Source organism: Leptidea sinapis, chromosome 5, assembly GCF_905404315.1.
Source record: "Leptidea sinapis chromosome 5, ilLepSina1.1, whole genome shotgun sequence".
Lineage (NCBI taxonomy): Eukaryota > Metazoa > Arthropoda > Insecta > Lepidoptera > Pieridae > Leptidea > Leptidea sinapis.
In genome coordinates, this window is record NC_066269.1 from 14,592,479 (window position 1) to 14,605,407 (window position 12,929).

Genomic DNA, 12,929 nt, shown 5'->3' on the forward strand with positions numbered 1-12,929 from the left:
TTAAGTGTTAATTCCGCCAATATTTTATGTTAATTTACGATTATACTTCAATTGGCACGAGACAGTCTCGTGCCAGATTTTGGCGAGACTACACGTCCTGAAGATGCCTCGTGTAGAGACGAAACACGTGTCAAATTGATTAAAAACAAATATTGGCAGAATTAACACTAAAGAAAACTTAAATCATTTGTCTAATTCTTTAACCAAACTGAAAAGCAATTTTGTTTTCAAAATTTTCGTTATAATTATTTGTTTTCCATATTTTTATTAATATTTAATCCGTGTCCATACCGAGCGATATTGTTTTAACGCAAGCTGTGTTTACCTGTAAATTCGTCTGCATCTCTTTTTATGATATGAATGTGAATTCTGGTCGTAACTAAGATGTTAAGCTTTTTGTAAACCTTATAAACTGACCTAACACCTCAAAAATGGTGCATATTTGCTATACTAAAATTATCTTAGTGTGAAATTTTCATGTCATATGTGAGATATTCCATCTAAGTGGGAGGCTCCTTTGTAACGGATGCCGGCTAGGTTATGAGTACCACAACGGCGACTATTTCTGCCGTGAAGCAGTAATGTGTTACCATTACTGTGTTTCATTCTAAAGGGCGCCGTAGCGTAGCAGAATTTTTGAGTTTTTCAATAATCCTGAGCGGCACTGCATTGTAATGGGCAGGGCGTATCAGTTACCAACAGCTGAACGTCCTGCTCGTCTTATCTCTTATTTAAAAAAAAAGTCTCAAGCTGGCGGGTGCAAAGGGATCGGGATAATATAGACTTGGTGACTTTGTATTCATGTTGATACTCTTATGGACAGATAACGATATTCCTACCCTTCTCCTATAATAAACATCTTTACCTATTTCAGTAACCAGTGGGAGGCTCCTTTGCACAGGATGCCGGCTAGATTATGGGTACCACAACGGCGCCTATTTCTGCCTTGAAGCAGTAATGTGTAAGCATTACTGTGTTTCGGTCTAAAGGGCGCCATAGCTAGTGAAATTACTGGGCAAATAAGACATAATATCTTGTCTCAAGGTGACGAGCGCAAGACTAGTGCTACTCAGAATATTTGGTTTTTCAAGAATCCTGAGTGACACTGCATTGTAATAGGCAGGGCGTATCATTTACAGTCAGCTCAACGTCCTGCTCGTCTCGCTGCAAACTGTCATTAAAAAAAAAGGTTAAAAGTAAACAGCCCAGCTAATTCGGTCGACATCGAAAAAACATATTTCCAACAAACATTTATCATTTTGTACAATTGACGCATTTACAACTCACGACAAAACCAATTACCAAAAAGAAACCGCTATAGAAGAAGCAACGGGAGAGAATCTGAAAACTTTTCAAAGACACGAGACTTTGTTCCCAAAACATTTCGTGTTGAGATTAACGATCTTGGTTCTCCAACTTCACCAGACAACGGCATATTTATATCAAATTATTATCCTTAAGTAAATATATTATATAATCTACAAATTATTATTTATATTTGAAAAACAAATTATAAAATATTATTCATAGAGAGAGCTTATAGTAAATAAATGATTATTGAATCAGTACGACACCTACAAGTACTAAAATAAATTAATATCTTAATATATATAAATTCAGTGTCCTGATGTTTGTTTCCAGTGTACTCCTAAACTAATGAACGGATTTTAACGAGGATTACTTCATGGAGTGCAGATTAGTCCAACTTGAGAGATAGGATAGTCTTTTTTTTGGATTTGGATCCATAATTATTTTTATTTCCAATATTTTGCATGGACATATCTTCTATGAGAGAATTTATTGACGTACTGTTTGACAGTTCTGCTGTAAGACAATTTCATTATAACAATAGGTAGCATATTTTACGAAATAATTATTGTTAATTTCATGAAATATTATTGACAAACTTAAAAAAAATAGTATTTCATTTATTATGTACAGGCAAGGTCTGTCGGGTCAGCTAGTTAATTAGAAGATTTTAGTACAAAATAAATAATCTTTAGTTCACCGTATTTGCTTATAAGCATTAACTAAGATATGAATAAACCATTTAAATTGTAACCAAATCAGTTATTTTGCTTCGTAGCGTAAACAAGTAACTATTTGGAATTTATTATGAGTTGATTCAGTAATTTCCATGTATTTCTTTATAAGGATTAACCTACTTTAGATCCCATCATATATTAATTGTAACAAGGTGTCGAGAAGCTGGTAATGTTGCTTTGTAATATGAAAAATATTAGTAGAATTGATTATGAATTGACGCAGTATTTACTCATCAAATAGACGGAGTCCCACGCAGATCCCGCTTGCTCCCGTCTCAACTCTCAGTACTATTCAGCCTCTCGAGCGAGCAACAGGACTATCAAACGGCCAATTTCGCGAGTGAGGAGTGCAGTGGTGACGTGTTTGTAAAACGGATAGTTTAAATTTGACAGGTTTATAATAAGTGAAAAAGAGTATTGATGATATTAAAAGAACAATAGTGGTTTGCGAGTTGTGATCTGAAATTAATTGTGAATAAGTTTTTTGAATAATGTGAGTATTATCTTTTATATTATGTATACAGTAAATGATTTTATAAAACTCAAAACAACTAGTGTTAAAGCAAAAATAAAAAGTGACGTCATTATGAAAAGTTATCTGAATTAGTTTAAAGAGAATAATTTTATTTGTAATATATATCAGTGCAGATTGAAGAATTAATTTCAAATAAAAGTTTGTAGCTAATATTCAATTTTTTCCGAATACGTTGCGCAATTTCGTTGATGATTACGAAAACTTTTTTTTTTAAATTAAATATAACAAAATTGGAACTGTGTTGAATAACGGAGTCTTTGGAAGTCGATTACATTTCTCAGCAAAGTAATATTAGGGTAATTAATATATGAAATTAAATATGTGGAAACATCTTAAAACTACATCAATGTTTTGAAATTCTAAGCTTATTTTAAGCTCTTGCTTAAAATTAACAAAATTTATTTTAATTATTATTCACATAGGTTGTTTGTTATATAAGGCCATGTGAACGAAACTAAAATGGCTTATAATGAAGCCTTAAAGCGGTAATTGTTTTGGCTGGAAGCGTACACTTTACGAAAAGCCTAGTCATGAACATATCGTTATATCGATTAGTTCACTTGCAATTTTGCCGTATTTCAAGCGTAAATGTTTAAAATAAGCACTTTTTTAAAAAATTTCCCCGAACATTTTAAAAGATGTCTATATAACACAATACTCCGTGAAAAAAATAGCTACATGGAGAACAATAAAGCAAATAGCTAACAACAATATTATTTTAAAGGTTCAATTAAACTTAATAATTCAAAAGGTTCTAAGCCATGAAATTCACTAATGTATCAATTGAGAGTACAGTATGTTATCTCTAAAAAAAACTTATCTGTCATAGCTAGAACCTTTTCGAATTAGTGTGCGGGTGTGAACAAGTATTCAAACAATAATTTTTTGACCTACTAAAAACATTACGAACACTTTTAATATTCGTAGAATAAGTTGGTACAGTTCGAATAATCAAAACAAAATCATATTTAGAAGAAAGTAAAACGGAAAGATCCAATATATTTCCTTCAAATTTTTACTTCAAACACTGAAATGTTAACTATTGCTAAATATAATGCCATTCCAAATATGAGTATTTTTGTTCAAATTAAATATCTGACTGAAAAATTCAAATCTGATAGTCCAAATCTATTCACAAGAGAAGAGGTTCAGACCTTAATAAAACGGGCGCAAGAAAGTCAAACAGCTACTACTTTAAATTTCAATATTCAGACTGTGTTACAACAAATAAATATTATAACAGGCAGTGTAATAGCCTGGAAGTGATTGCTTCTTTCCGGTGTGGTTTTGGCTATAAATTCATTTATACCATACAAAACTTTACCATTTAAAAGTTTACAATAGTTCTTTTATATTTTGCAAAAGGTACATGTATTTTGTACATTTTCTCGGATCCATCTACATCCAAATTCGGATAGCCAATGTGACATAAAATACCGGTTTATAAGTCATAATTTATGTTTCATAATCATATACAATGTGATCATGTGCAATATCAAATATGATTCTTTCTAACACTATGAAGTGTTATTACACTTAAAGCTATTGCTTCAAAATAAATTATTTCGAACAAGCTATGGAACAGTAAATTTTAAGTATAATAATAATTTTCCTTCATGTTGTGAGATAAACGATAAAGAATATTGCTGTATTTCACTTAATTACACAAGCTTATGAATTCTAGCAAAAAATTAATACTGTTAAATTTATTTATTTACTTACTTTATTAGACAAACTAACAATATTTGTGCAGAGATCTAAAAATATCAACAAAGAGATTTAAAACTAAAAGACACATAGCAAAAATATCAATAACTGGCATATACAAAAGATTTAGAGACATACAGATTATTTAAAGTAGTGTAACAAAAATTATAGTAATTTCTACAAATTAGCTCCCTTACGCAGGGAGTCAATGACATTACGACGAAAGGAAGTTGACGTGAAATTAAATAAATTAAGTTGTTAATTATTTTGAGTAAGTGTATTAAATTGGCGACAAATACGATCGATGTAGGAATGATAAGCAAGGTTAGTACGGCTACGATTATGTCTCTGATATGTTGTTGGTACAAACATCTTCATTCTTCCATTCGAGTCAAAAAATATTCTTTTGAATATCAAAGTTAATATTATTATTTAACATTTACCACGACTTTGAGAAAAAAGAAAAAGGCTTGATCCTTAGCGTAACCTTTCTTAATAAATATGCCAACTCACTCGTGTTGGAATCTTAGCGCATGACAATGGGGAGAGTTTTTGTCCATAGCACCAATATTCTTTTTCGGATTAGCAGTATATTCAATATCTGGTACTCGAGTACGAACCAGATATTAAATATTCGAATGCAGGACGAAGTGATGAAGCGTTACTTGTTAGCGTTGTCGGCGATTTGTTCTGTGTGTGTCAATTACGAACCTTCGGGCCTGTCTCCATCACAATTACCCTTGCTCAATTCATGTCTCTTATGATTGAGATTTTTTATTTTTTTTTAATTACTATCGTGCAATCTGCCTAATCACTTGGCATATGGCTAGAGGTAGCACAGTTCTAATTAGTCTTGGAATGGTATTAGTCCAGTGACCGATCCATTTTTTTTTAATGCCAATATCTTATACAATATTGAGGTCTTGAGGGATGATTGAGATTATACGCAAATTTTGATTTTGTTATTGGTTTTTATTGTACGTTTTTTGCTCTACTATTTCGCATGTTTGTTTCCTTTATTTAAGAACCGTCACTGTCCACTGTAATACACAAATGAACAAAACTAATGCATTTACTCGTGAAATTTTTTAGTCCAAGAACGTATTTTTGTTAGTATTTAACCGACCCTTCATAGTCACAAAGTAAGTTGTAAATAAAAAATTTCAATGTGAAAATATGACATAAATTGTTATGGCATATTTTCACATATTCACACACATATTTTCACATAATATTATATCATAAACTCACGTTTCACAATTCGGCATATTATGCCAAATTTTATATAATCACATTTAACTGACCAAAGTAAAATATTTCTGCAGAGGAAAAACTGGCTTAGATAAAATAGTCGTATTTAATTTTAATTAGAAGAATGAAGTTTCTTTGATATTTTGTTTATTTGTAATAGAATTTTAGCGCCGTAATTAGGTATGTCACGAAGATAGAAGAAAATCTCTGACGCAGATACAAAAAGATCGAAAAAGTAAGCGTTATTGTAAACGATTTGACAGGTTTAGCCCCTTAGACCTTTATTTACGTACACATTTTCAAATCAAAATTGGTCTCGCACTTTCAGGCTGGCAGGTCGATTTTTTAGCTAGTATATATCGAATATTTATTTGAAACTTTTGACTATTTAGCTATTTAACATTAACAATAGCTTTAACCAGCGAAGATTGGACGGTTACGGTTTACAGTTAAAGTTATGACGTCATCTAAAATTTTCAAATGGTGCAACTCATTTTTTGTTTAACCGGTACTTTAACATGTTTGTTATTACTAAAGTTAGTGGGTAAACCAACCTAGCCTAAAGAAAATATCCGTCTATTGCGGCTCTAATTGTTACATATTTTTATTATCATTTAATGTATGCTCAGCTTTATGAGTACATTTGAATAAAATTTAAATCAAATTGTATATTGCAATTTCATAAGAAATCGTTAATGTGAATAAATGAGGCGAGAAGAATAAGATTTGATTTTTAACACGACTGATTTCAACCTAAAAAATGATTAATTAATGTCAATCATGCCCCGTTAATTTTTCTCATATTTTAAAAATGAGATATATTACATAAATCAAGCAATATTTTATACACTGACATGTGTTTTAGACGTAACTCGGCAAACGATATGAACATAGCTATAGAGCTAAGAGTAACAACTTAAGATACTCTAAGTTTCACCCAAATAGTGCAGTATCATACGTTTCCACGTATCAGCACTAGTTATAAACATTCATGAGTAATGCGCAACGTCGTTACATAACTCGCATTTGCGATGCTAATCCCTGCAGATTACGCCAAAGTAAATCTCGAAGGAGGTCGGGAGTGTGTTTTTTGTAATAACAGCTTTCGTTTCTATTTTGATATTTCAGACGTTTTGAGTGGAAATAATTTATGTTCTTGGAAAGTTTCTTACAAAGCCGAGCTCAAAGTGCTCGTGGGCGTTAAAAAGGTTGACGTCATTCGAGGCGACGGAGTATAGCACCTCGAATATTTGGGGTTTCCTATTACCCTGTACGAGTCACTTTTATTATCAAAGATATTTTTATTTGCATTTTATTTATATTTTCATTTTATTACGTTATTTTCGCATTAGTAGAAATTAAAAATACGAAGAAAATCTCAAAAAAAGGAATTTATATTTGGATTAAGGGTAGTTATATACCAGTGGGCTTCTTTGCACTGGATGCCGGTTAGATTATGGGTACCACAACGGCTCCTATTTCTGCCGTGATGCAGTTATGTGTAAGTATTACTGAGGTTTGCACCGTAGCTAGTGAAATTACTGGGCAAATGAGACAACATCTTATGTCTCAAGGTGACGAGCGCAGTTGTAGTGCCGCCCAAAATTTTTGGTTCTTTCAAGAATCCTGATCGGCACTGTATTGTAATGGGCAGGGTGTATAAATTACCATCAGCTGAACGTCTCGTCCCGTATTTTCATAAAAAAAATATATAAAACTATTTTTAGGAATAAAATAAATAAATAACTTTTAATTTTAAAATGGAATTGAAATAAATATTCATGTAATAAGAATAAACAGTAAAACAAAGTTCAAGAACAGTTGTGAAATAATTGTTGATGTAATTTTCATTTACAGTAAGGTTTAAAACATCGTGGTTTCTAAGATCTGGAAACTAAATCATCTTTTAAAGGACAAACACTTAAGTAAATAGGGTTACACTCTTTCATCAGCGCCCTTGTAAGTTAAAAGGGATTTATTTTCTTAAACTTGATTCCTTTTGGATACATTTGATGTCTATAATTACGAGTAAATCACTACCGAAAAAATAAAAGGGGTAACCAGTATTGGTGTTTTTAATAGTTATTTATGCAATTGTTGTGTAATAGAGGGGAATTAAACCACGAATGTGGGTTGTGATAATAGTACTTATCACATGAGTGTTTTACTAATTAATTATCAACAGTTGCATACAAGACATTATCTACACCCATAATATGAATCCTCTAAAAGATTCTGAAACAGTAAGCTTTCTGCTAACATTAAAAGAGTCAGTCCAGTAGTAACCTAATATAATCCATTACTGATTATATACAAATAAACTAAGTATTAATGAAAGAATTATTTATTTTAGTACTAATTTACATTTTGTATCGTGCAATTATTAAAATTCACTTGAATATTATGTTCTTTTGCACTGTTTAAAATATCTGGCGGTGTGCTGTCAAAACTCAGCCTTCATACAGTCAAAACAATGTAGTAATTTTTTGTAAACAAAACAATAAAAATATCGAAGCAAAAATGCCGGGGATTCGAATAACCTACTTTTTTTTCGACGCGCGACGTTCTGGTAGTGTGGAACGCGCGTATACGAAAATGTTCTTTTTTTTTAATTCATACAGATACCACGCATCGAGCAATAAGAATGTGGCTGTCTGTTGAAACTCTTTGCGCATGAAGGGATAGAAAAAAAAAGAAAGGTGTATTGTTATGAAATTCAGTACAACTTTACAACACTTGTTTAGTTGATGTAATGCTGTCAATTCTAGTCTATTAGGACATTGGGTGTTTTAATGTTGGTAATAAGCTAACTGTTTCAGAATTTTTAATAGAGGATGTAAAGCATGGGTGTAAATAAAAAAAACAGTTTCCACAATATTGATCTGTGTTGTAGCTATTCCTATAAAATAATCATTATCTCGTCCCAGGCCTTCAAGATTCACCTTGGTAAGATTTACATCAGAGTAATTTTTCAATAAAACATTTAAATAGAGATACCGCTGGAACAGCTGCTTGATCTTTATTAAAATACATTTACCCGTAAAGCTATTTTGTATCTTAGCAGGGTGCCAGACTTAATTTTATTCATCTTCGTACTTATATAAAGTGTTATAAAAATATATAAAAAAATAATTTTGTGAACGTATAGAGTTATTGGAATTATTTGTTTTAATAACAAAGTTTTTATTTTTTCCTGTTAATCGATGGTACAACTAGGACACCAACTTGTTATAACAGATTTGTAACTGTAATTTTCCTTGTCATGCATTTTTAGTGTAATTTTTTTATCATATTTTCAGTAATTATAGTGAACAATAACTAATCATTTATTACACGTACTTATTTTTAAATAATTACCACATACCACAACGGCGCCAATGTCTGCCATCAAGCAGTGATGTGTAAGCATTACTGTATTTCGATCAAAAGGGCGCCGTATCTAATGAAATAACTGGGCAAACGAGACATCTTATGTATCAAGAAGACGAGTGCAAGTTTAATGCCGCTCAGAATTTTTAGGATTTTTCAAGAATCCTGAGCGGCACTGTATTGTAAGAGGCAGGGCGTATCAATTACCATCAGCTGAACGTTCTGCTCGTCTGGTCCTTTATTCTCATAAAATATCATTTCATCATCAAAAATCATTTAATCATTCTAGTAAATAGTTTTATGGTTGATACGGTTATTTTTACATACTGCTCAAATCAATTACGGGAACATTAAGTACAACTCAACTTTTTGCTTAGAGGCATTGTGAAAAATACTTTAATAAACAACTATCATCGTTTAAGTAATTAGTTTTCAATAAAGTGGCCAAGAGTGTATAAATACTTAAAAAACAGTTATACTGTTGAATTTCCTTTATTAGAAGGTAGAGAAAACTCAACTTTGAAAATACAATACTGTAAGTGGTTTTTCAAGTTAGTGAAAACCACTTCAGATTTTTAAGTACATTAATTGAAATTGAAGTAAGTTTATTGAGTTGAAGCGAGTGAATTTAGGCCATAATGTCTTATTTGACTATTTCTTTGCTTGAAGAGGATTGCGGTAGGAGTACCCCTTTCTGTTTTCTACAGACTTCGGATGTGATACAAGACAACCCGTGAAGGCATGGTTATGGTCGACAAAGAAAAAGCACACGTTTTAAAAATAGCTACACTGTCAACTGTTATTATTAACTGCAAGAGATCCTCAAAATTCATTAATGACAGAAACTGATAAAAATAATCCCCACCATCTGGATGTGTGTGTCCATATCCATAGTACGGTTATTTAGGAACTTTCTTCCACGTACGTCTAAGCTGTGGAATGAGCAACCTTGTGAAGTCCTTCTGGGACCTTCGAAATATCCGCATACACCTTCCTTAAGGGCTGGAAGAGCTCCTGTGATTCCGCTGGTGTTGCGAGAAAATGTTATAATAACATTTAATTCATCTTTTTTTTTATGTTTTGTAATACTTCGTAGAAGGTTTCTTACATTTAAAAAAATAAGAAAATTGTGCAGAAACTTTAAAACAATAAAATTTTAACAACTACCATTATACAAAACTGTTTTAATGTAACCTTATCCCCAGTGTTATTTGAAATAACGTCAGTTGTTTGGCAGTAATAGACATTATGCACACCACCAGTCCACCAGGCTTAGATAATATATTTTTTTTAATAGAACAACGTTTGTTGTCCAGCAGCAGTAAACAGTATTGCATTGAAACTCTGGTATGCATGATAAGATCTAAATTGTGTGAAATCTTGATGAAACTTGTGTTGAGTCTATAGATGTAGGAATTTGCGATAAAACGTTAAGAAAAAGGTTGAATAAAGCCATTTTAAGATCAAACCGACCAGTTTGGGCTATGCATCCAACTAACTATTCAAAAAAGATAAGCTTGATCACAACTAGAGGTTTGACTTTGCGGTTTATAGTGCATTGGCAAAATCAAGCATACGCTTACCTGTTGGAGGCTCCTTTGCACAGGATGCCGGCTAGGTACCACAACGGAGCCTATTTCTGCTGTGAAGCAGTAATGTGTAAGCATTATTGTGTTTCGGTCTGAAGGGCGCCGTAGCTAGTGAAATTATTGGGCAAATGGGACTTAACATCTTATGTCTCAAGGTAACGAGCGCAATTGTAGTGCCGCTCAGAAATTTTGGATTTTTCAAGAATCCTGAGCGTCACTCGGTTCTCTTCAGCGACACGTGAGGCACTGCGTTGTTATGGGCAGGGCGTATCAGTTACCATCAGTTGGAAGTCCTGCTCGTATCGTACCTTATTTTCATAAAAAAAAATACGTTACAAATAATCGAAAATATTAGATACTAAAAAACTTCATATTCTAAACAAAATAAATAATATCGTTCATAAGACACCAACTTAAGTAGGTACTATAGAGCAGTTTACACAGCGAACTCAATAAAGCTCTATATAAGCGTGCAGAAATTTATTGTTTTAGCTAAAAGCTCGTTAAACTCAACATTTACGAGGAAGAATGAGAAAAATTCCGAGATATTTTCCCGATTTATTTCTTAAAGAACGTCGTTATCACTTATTGCTCACAATGAAAGCGTTTTAATATTTTTATTTTACAATAAGCATTGTTGTCTATTTGCGATGTTATTTGTTACTTAGCAATACGAATAGACTTATGTTTTATTTGTCTCAATATTTTTATAACACAACGAATAATGATGAAAGGAATTACTTAAAATGAACTCTCTTATTAGAAAATAATAAATATTCGTAAAAGTAAAAATCAAATTTAACACTTCAAGAAAATAGGTCTATAATATCATTAAGTCCACTGCAAGGATACTTCTCTTCTGCACCCGGAGGGCAAAGTTTGTATAAATGATTTATGGTAGATTTGAATAGGTAAGTCTGTTTTCTGGAACTAAACGTGTACTGTGTGCCTGTTATATTTAGCTATTTTGCCTTACAGGCCCTTTTAAGCCCTGTGTCATTTTTACAATCACTCATAACCTTTATTGGAAAACTTTGCAGTTGTATGTAGGTTTCTACAGGATGTTTTCATTCACAGTAATAGCGTAGCATAAATGTTGATTTGAATTCAATTCAATTTGAACCGATAAAATATTGTTACGGAACCGTACGGAATTGAACCGTACGGCTCTAGTCTTTAAGCCACTAACATTCTAAGATGTGAGTATAATAGTGCTTTACTCGATTGCTATTATAATAGTGCTGTGTTATATCGAAGAACGAAGCGATTGTAAATAATTGTTTAAAAAAATGAAAAACACGTTAAAAATCACAAAATTCTCTTTGGTATTCCAAAATTTTCTAGTATTAGAAAAATCGGCAAGGCATGATGTCATGTGTATTTTTTTAACTTTCCATCACTCAACCGCTTTTTGGCTTGCGTGTTTGTGATTTTTGATGTTCTAAGCAACTGTGCAGATTATTATTATTTAACTGTCTTGTTCCGTTGATAATGAAATAATTAAGACAAAGAATTTAAGAAAAGCATTGAAAAGCTGGAACGGTAAATATTCGTTTTATTATTAAAATGTGAACTATGACCACTAAGAATCAAAAATTATCTATAATCCTAAATCTAAGGCACATGAATAAGAAAATAGATTCAGTTACCTTAAGATATCGTCAGTGAGCGAAAACCTATCTAGGTACATTGAGGTATCTGTGATGTAAGCTGTGACCTCAAATCTTGCTTTGTTCCCTCCTCAACTACCCCTTTGTCTTGTTTATTGCCAGCGTTCCCGCTTGTAATATCGTGGTTATTACTACTTCCCAGGATTATGATAATATGATAGTGGAACGATTGAGATGCTCGTAGAAGTCGTAGCGGGCGCTCTTATATACTACGAACTCGTAGACACTACGTACTTTTAGACGCTACGAACTCGTAGTCAGTAATACTAATCTTTCTTGTTTATCTAACCTTGTTATAACTAGAATTATTTATCGCTGATATAGTGTTGAAAATAATTTACTAAATACACTGATAAAATTTCGTCTACTTAACAATTTGCACAAAAAATGTTGCTACATTTCTGTGTCATCTTAACAAAAAAATTAATTTTGATATTATAAATCGACTATGTTTCCGACTACTTCTGATGCTATGAGTGTAAATTTATGATTTTCCTTATTGGACTGATCTTCGATTAAATCTTCTTTAGCCTTTATTTTGTGTCAGTCTCATGAACTGTAGGGATTGACTTTGGGAATTTTGGAATATTGGAAATGAAGGGATTTCCTCTGGTGCTGCAGGAGAGATCACCTACCATCAAATGAGCATACGGGTAGTATGCTCATTTGTCCTCCTCTTCCATTAAAAAAGTTTTAAGATAGTAAACTTGTTCCAAATTTGAATATTTTTTTTACGTATAATTTACAAGACATTTAATTTGTT

The 12,929-nt window shown here is 32.2% G+C and overlaps 1 protein-coding gene across 1 annotated transcript in view; it reads left to right on the forward strand.

Annotated features, from left to right (window-relative positions):
• The first annotated feature begins 2,343 nt into the window (after positions 1 to 2,343).
• LOC126964626 (cell adhesion molecule 1-like) overlaps positions 2,344 to 12,929 on the forward strand; it is a 58,672-nt gene continuing 48,086 nt past the window's right edge. The window contains exon 1 of the mRNA XM_050807814.1: positions 2,344 to 2,538. The gene's annotated coding sequence lies outside the window, so the exon portion shown is untranslated. The remainder of the gene's footprint in view (positions 2,539 to 12,929) is intronic.